Genomic DNA, 7,073 nt, shown 5'->3' with positions numbered 1-7,073 from the left:
ATTTCAGGAACGAAATTCTTTTAGCGGGGGAAGAATGTAAAACCCCGTAAATTTAAATATTTTATGATAAATAATGATAAATATATTATATGATAAAAAATAACATATTTTGATGTTTGAGTATGATAATAATTGTTTTGAGATCAATTCAATGTATATTTGTGAATATATGAGTGCAAATGCACAAAACATGCACGAAGAGAAATCTGGGAAAATGACTAGTTAAGAGTTTCTATATTTTATACACTAATTCAGTTAGAATTTGGATAATGTAAAAGAACAAAATTTTAGGTCTCTTCAATAGATTTCCAACAAATCTTAGATCACCTCATTCTGAGGTCGGATGAGAAAGTTACGGCCAAAATACTGAAGGTAGTTTTCTTAGTCAGACTAGGTTTTCTGGTTCGGGTCAAACATGTTTGTTTCGGGTTTGCCTCTATCTATATATACCTATATTTTTTAAGGAAAATTCCTCTCTTTTATCATATCTATGAACTCTATTAGCCACCCTCTTCCCTCAAAAACCCTATATCTTTTTCTTATGAATTTTGAGAGCTTTGTGAAGCACAACACCGACGCGAGGGCGAGATCATCAACGTATGGCAATGGAGAACAGGTTGTTTGCACTTGTGGATTGCTTGTTGTTTGTTTTAGAGGCTTATACATGAGATTAAGGTAAGATCATCTGCATCCAAACCTTACCCATAGTTTAAAACATGGTTTTATGAAGTAATATGTTTAATATGATGCTTAGATATTAATCTAATATGAAAATATTAGATTTTTGTTGTTAGCTCTTAAAAAAATATTAGATTGTAGGGTGAAAATTTAATTTCCCGAAAACAGGGAGTTTCGTTTGTATTAATAAGAAAGCTTATTACAAACTAATAATCAAATGTTTACAACAGAAGCAGAGGGAATGCCCTCTTTGTTTTGTGTGGGGACTTTAGGTGGCTATAGGACACTTCGCTCGATGCTCGTGTCGAGTCTGCTTCCCTTGGACCGTTCGATCGAGGTTGCTGGAGAGCTTCAGTTCGCAGTAGAAGCTCGAATCGATGGAGTTCGGGTCTGCTTAGTTCGCCGGCGATCGGAGCTCAGAACTAGGCAGTGGTGCTGTAATGCAAGGCTCTGCTAACAGCTTGGTCTTAATTACTTTTCTCCAAATTTTGTGACCTCTCCTCCAGTGTGCTGGAAGGGGCTTTTAAATAGAAGAAGGATAGCTTGACTACTCCTTGAATTATGGGATGTGACCATACATTGTTTGGAAACGTCCTGCTGTTCCTTCATACCGTCAGCGGTCATTCGAAGAGCTGTGCTCTGTATCATGTTTCGTAAGAGTGGGAAAGCCCCTCCTCATATGCGTGACAACGGCTGTCAGATGCTTGCGTGGCTCTGACCAACCACCGAGCGCCGGCGGCTTTCGTCACCTCACTTGGACAACTGAGGTGAGCCGCATTTATGAGGGCGCAAGCTGTTTCGACACCTGTCCGCTCACTTGTACCGCAGGCGGCTATTCGGCGGGCCTGGAGTACCGTGTCTTCTCTCTTCAGGCCAAGAGCGGCGGGAAAGCACGTTTCTGGCACTCGAGTGGGTTTGGACAGTTCGCCGAATGCTGGCGGATCCGTCTTCTGACTCAGACAGCCGAGGTGAGTCGCATTTATGACTGTTCAGGTCGACTTGACACCCGTCCAGTCCTTCGTACTGTGCGTGCTGTGAGCTGCCGCTTGACGGTCTTGGATTACTGTGCCCTCTCCCTTCGGGTCGAGAGAGAGAGATAGGAAGGCCCTTCTCAGCACGTGGGGTAGCGGATACGGGCGGCCTTGAGGTTTGCAGGCGGATTCGACTTCGGACTCGAGCAGGCGAGTTGTGTGAAGGGCGAATTTCCGCTATCCCAATTAATTTCAACTCGTGCAGGCGAGTCGATCATTAGGCGAACCTAGAACCGAGTACATTTGACGTCTACACGGTTTAGGCCCATGCTAGAGAACTGAGCGTGCGAGTTCTTGAATTTCCTGTAAGCCCATGGAGGTATTTTTTACCGTCTACAAGACCCCCTTCAAAGTTTTCAGACCTAAACCGGCTCGCGTGTGGTCTGGAATACTTTGAACGAAGAAATTCTTGGCGAAGCAAGCGCATTTGATTTCTTTTAGGATTTTTAGCAAACCCTCAGCTATCAACGGGTTTGACGTGCCTTTAACGATCACCGTTTGGATCGGGTTAGCCATACTATTCCCCTCAGTATGATGAGTTGCTAAACAGTTTCTCTTAGGCTTAATGCTAAGATTTCTGCTCTAACCCTTAGCCATCTGGGGCGTGGGTTTCAACCGTTTAAGCAAGGTCATTCTTTTGGCTTTGTTCGTAATTTTACCTTTGAGGGCGAATGCATCGTCAAGGCGAAATTAGTTTTTGAGAGCCAATTTTCGCGCGACTCGTGGGGTTATGCCCAGAGACCCCCCCTATTTTTTTTTGGGGCGGAACCAAATCTGATGGGAGATGAGCCGCGTGCTTGCCGATAGGGCTTCGTGCTTCCCAGCTAAGGCGGTGCGGTCTCGTCGGGTCGTGGTGATCGTGACTTGACAATCATGATGTCAGCTTCGTGTGTTCCGCCCCACGACGCATCGTGGCCGTGGTTTTCGAACCCGGCCGTTAGATCAAGTCGTGGGTTACGACGCATCGTGGCCGTGGTTTTCGAACCCGGCCGTTAGATCAAGTCGTGGGTTTTGGTTCGGGTTTCAGGCTTTGACCGGCCCGTTCCCCTTTTCAATTACTCTTTCGCAACTGTAGAACGAGTTGTGAAGGACAATCTGGGCCGTCAATTTCGATCGTGGCCACGTCTCTTGAATGCGAGTGTCTCGCTTTGCAAATGCCATCAGAGCCACGCAAGCCCTTTCGCCTTTAAATAGGTTTCGTCCTTTTCCTCTTTTTGAAAGTTACTGTGTGCGATAATCTCCCAAAAGAGAAAGAATTCCCGCTTCGTTTCAATGGCGCCGAAATCCAAGAGGTGTAAAGTGAAGGGAAAGGGTCCCGGACGCTACTCCGACCGCCTGTCCGCCGGTATGACCGCCGATGTGCCTGAGGCGCGCTCGGGTAAGTTGAGAAAGTTTGCTTTAACGTTCTCATGTTGGTCACCGCTGTCGTGCCAGGAAGATGAGTGCTGCTCATTTTGCCTTGGTGGGTTAGGCGGTCCCCGTGATTTTGGTAAAACTGCCCCTTTCTAGGCGGATTTTACCTTCATCTGCGTTTGGGCGATTCCCCCGATTTCCTTCCTTGGGTCCGGTGCCCGTCTTCTCCGCCGATAAGCCGGTTGGCTCGACAAGGAGAGTCACCGATGGGCACCACCTGACGCTGCGTGAGTTGACCACTGACGCGGTGTTGACAGACGAGGACAGGGCGGAGCTGCCGAAGCCTTAGTTTTTGTTTGGCGATTCTGTCACCGATCCTTCCGCTCTGTTGGTCAAGGAGAGCAGATGGTTGCGTATAGTGGAGGGGACTCACTATTACCTTCCCGTCATGCCGAGGGGGTTCTCGATCGTCGGGCTACGGTCTTTCGCGGTCCCTCGAGTGATGAACTGGGACTTGACCCCCACTCAGGACGGGGTCACCTGTGGTGTCTTTACCGGCTCCATGGCGGGATATGGGGTGGAGGGCTCATGTAAACGTGTGACGGGTCTGCGCCCTGGCCTATTGTCCAATGAGCCGCCTGCAGGGGAGTCGACGGCGGTAGCAGAGACTTTCCGTCACTGCTTCTTTCGAGTAGGTGGGAGTTTTCCCCCAAAGGACTTTAGAGCCCCGGGGTGGGTATATTCTGCGCCGGGCAGCGATACTTGGTGGTCCAAGATCACCGATTGCATCTTGGCTGAGAATTTTGACCTCAGGAATTCGGAGCTGTATGCGGCTATTCAAGCCACTCGACATGGTTTGAGGATTAACGCCTCTCAGTTCCACAGCATCCTGGAACTGTACTGTGCGGAAAGCGGCACCTTCTTCACCCCTAACGGCGAACTCGGTATGTCCCCTCACGAGATGTATGACGTGTCAGAGCTTCCTCTGGGGGACTTCCCTTACGAGGAGTACATCCCAGACCAAGATGAGATCGACCAGCTTTCCGACTGTTCTCCCATGGTAGTAGAAACTCTATGGGAGTTGCTCTGCCATTATCACATCTGCCTCAGCACCTTGGGGGCTAGGGATCACAAGGGGAAGAAGAAGAGGACTCCGGGAATCAGTCACAAGAATTGGGCTGACTATCTGTTCCCTGGGAACGATGTCAAGGGGAATCCTGCTCTTCCTCTAGGCGGGTGCGACCAGGCTGAAGTGGAAAGGAGGATGGCTGAAGAGGAAGCCACTATAGCTCTCGATCATGACGAGGGCGGGTTCAAATCTGGAACGGTCTTCCATTCGTTTCACCACCAGGCCATGTCCCCTATTTCTGGGAAGGCTCTGTTCGCGCGGTACCTCATGTTTTGGCTGAAGAGGTGTGTGGTCCCCACTCATTCCTTCGAGGCGCTCCCGGTGGAGGTGGTGTATCCTGCGGTTTGCTTAGCCCACGGGAAGTCCTATTCTTTGGTGTCGGCGACGATAGCGTGTATCCATCGAGGACTCCGCACGCTGACGGCCCAGTTCTGCCGTGTGTCCACTGTCGATGAAGGGGACAGGGAAGTCGTCAGGACCCCCAATCCCAGAGTGGGACTGCCGTATACTTACTTGATGGCGTGGTTTGTTTACCACTGTGAGTGTTTGATGAGCGCTCCCGCGACTCTTCAAGGAGACAGGTTCGTTCCGTTCCTTGAGCGTTTGGAAAGGTGCTCTTGGAAGTGTAAAGACATTCCCGATGTGCGGAAGACGCTCTCCCACTTTGTCCACTACAATTTTCGTCGCTTCTTCCCCTACTTCAGGCTCTTCCTCGTGGCGCATTCCGATGGTTGGTAAACATTCGACCGGGGTATCACATCCTACGCACAGGTTCTGTGTGTTACCTCGAGCCGTATATTCCTTGTAGGTTTGCCCGCCAGTTTGGGTACGATCAATTGTACGTGGGCAATGCCAATCCCCGCCTACACTTTGAAGGTGGACTGGTGGATGGAGCTCGGGGATGGTTCTGGACCTATGCTGGTGGCACCCAGGCTCGTTTCAAATTACCCGCGAAGGATCGTGATTTGCACCACACGTTCCTGTACTGTCGGTGGTATCGGGGCGCCAGCGCTAATCCTCCTGGTTTCTGGTTCCAGAGCTCCTGTCTGACGGAACGTGATCGTCCTCTCAGGGGGTCTCTCCGTTCTTCAAGGCGAAGGGGCCATCAAACCGCTAGGGAGCTGTTCTCAGAGGATCCAGTGGAGGACCCTGAGAGTTTTGACGCCGGTTTAGACGAATCTGAGGCTCCCGAGATTCGAGTTCCTTCTCTTGGTCCCTCGTTGGATGCCCCTGGTGAACCAAGAGAGTCCGAACACCCAAGACCAGCCCAGAGTCCAATAGTTGGACAGATGGGGGTGCCTCTTCTGTCTCCGAGTAGCTCGCTTCTCTCTAAACGTCAGCGGGAGACTGCGGCCGAAAGTTCTCGAGCAGAGGCGGTCAAGAAGGCCCATCGCGATGAGACAGTCGAGATCACCTGAGCGGCGGAAGGCCAGGATAATGTTTCCCAGGCAATCATCCCTAGAGCGGCGACATCTGGGTCTGGAGCTGCGCTGCCCGCCTCTTCTGCCACATCGGGGGCGATTCCGGCGACTTCGAAGGACGCTCCTCTGCAATCCGCCGTGAGACCACAGACGGGAGTTCCAGCGACTTCTGTGTCCGCATCAGGAGGTAATCTTCGCAACCGTATCCTTGATCGCAACGTTGATCTTACACCTTTTGACACTTGTATTGAGCCTATGCAGGTGCGGTTGAGAAAGATCTTACACCTTTTGACACTTGTATTGAGCCTATGCAGGTGCGGTTGAGAAAGTGATCTCCATTCCTTCCGACGAAGAGGAGGAAGCTGGAGATGAGTGATCTCCATTCCTTCCGACGAAGAGGAGGAAGCTGGAGATGACGAGGGGCCCACAGGCTCAGGTAAGCATAGGTTTTAGCATTACTCATTCTTCCGTACCCAACTGTCTATAAGGTCCCTTTCGAGGGGCCTCTGTTAATCCTTTTCGTGCATTCGTAGCTGATCGTGCCCACGAAATTGCTGGCAAAGAGGATCCTCCTTCTTGGGCGGGTCGCTCGTCTGGGGAGATGGGCGAATCTGAGGAGGATGACAACGTCTCGATTCATGAGACGTTATCCAGTGAGGAAGAGGTGTTGGCTTGTGAGGATGCGCCCGGCCAAATAGAGGGATCTCCTGCCCCTGCGGAAGCGCCAGCTGGGGATCTTCCATCAGCGCAAGAGTCTCCGCTTCAAAGGGAGACTTCTAATCCTCAAGTGACCACTTCCTTGTCGGCGGCGACCGTTGACGCTGTGACCACTGCTCCGAGGGCGTCATTGGTCACGCCGGCTTTGGCGGCGCCAATCTTTACTTCTACGGTTATGATCACAGGCGCTTCAATTGGGATTTCATCCACGGTGGAGGAGGCTGCCCTCTCTCCCTTGGAGCGTGAGCGAAGAAGGAGTGCGGTACGATCTGTGGCTGACTTCCAAGACACTCTAGCCGACTGCATCAAGCTCGCTTTGGAGGAGAGTTGTCCCTTTGAGAGTTTCGAAGAGGATCTCAACTACATTGTGGGCTTCTTAATCAAGAGGCTCGGCCACACCGCGGTGAAGCCATACTTCCAGCGTAAGGAGGAAGTGAAGGAAGCTGTTCAACAATTGCTTGCCCTTCGCGCGAAGAGTTCCACTCTTGTGGATCTTGCAACCAGCGAAATCCGAGCAGCGGTGGAAGAACGCAATCGCCGTCTAGACGAGACCATGTCGCTAGAGGCAAAATTGTCAGCAGAGTTGGAGCAGGCCAAGGCTGAGGATGAACGAATGGCCTTCGAGCGACAGAAGGCCGATAACCGCGTTTCCCGCTTGTCTTCGGAGGTAGAGAATTTGAAGCAGGTTATAGCTAAGGCGCAGGCCTCATTGGCCGTTCAAGAGAAAGCTCGTGAACAGGCGGC

Source organism: Asparagus officinalis, chromosome 5 (genome assembly GCF_001876935.1).
Source record: "Asparagus officinalis chromosome 5, Aspof.V1, whole genome shotgun sequence".
Taxonomy (NCBI): Eukaryota; Viridiplantae; Streptophyta; class Magnoliopsida; order Asparagales; family Asparagaceae; genus Asparagus; species Asparagus officinalis.
The sequence above is the reverse complement of the archived record's forward strand: the minus strand, read 5'-3'. Positions refer to the sequence as shown.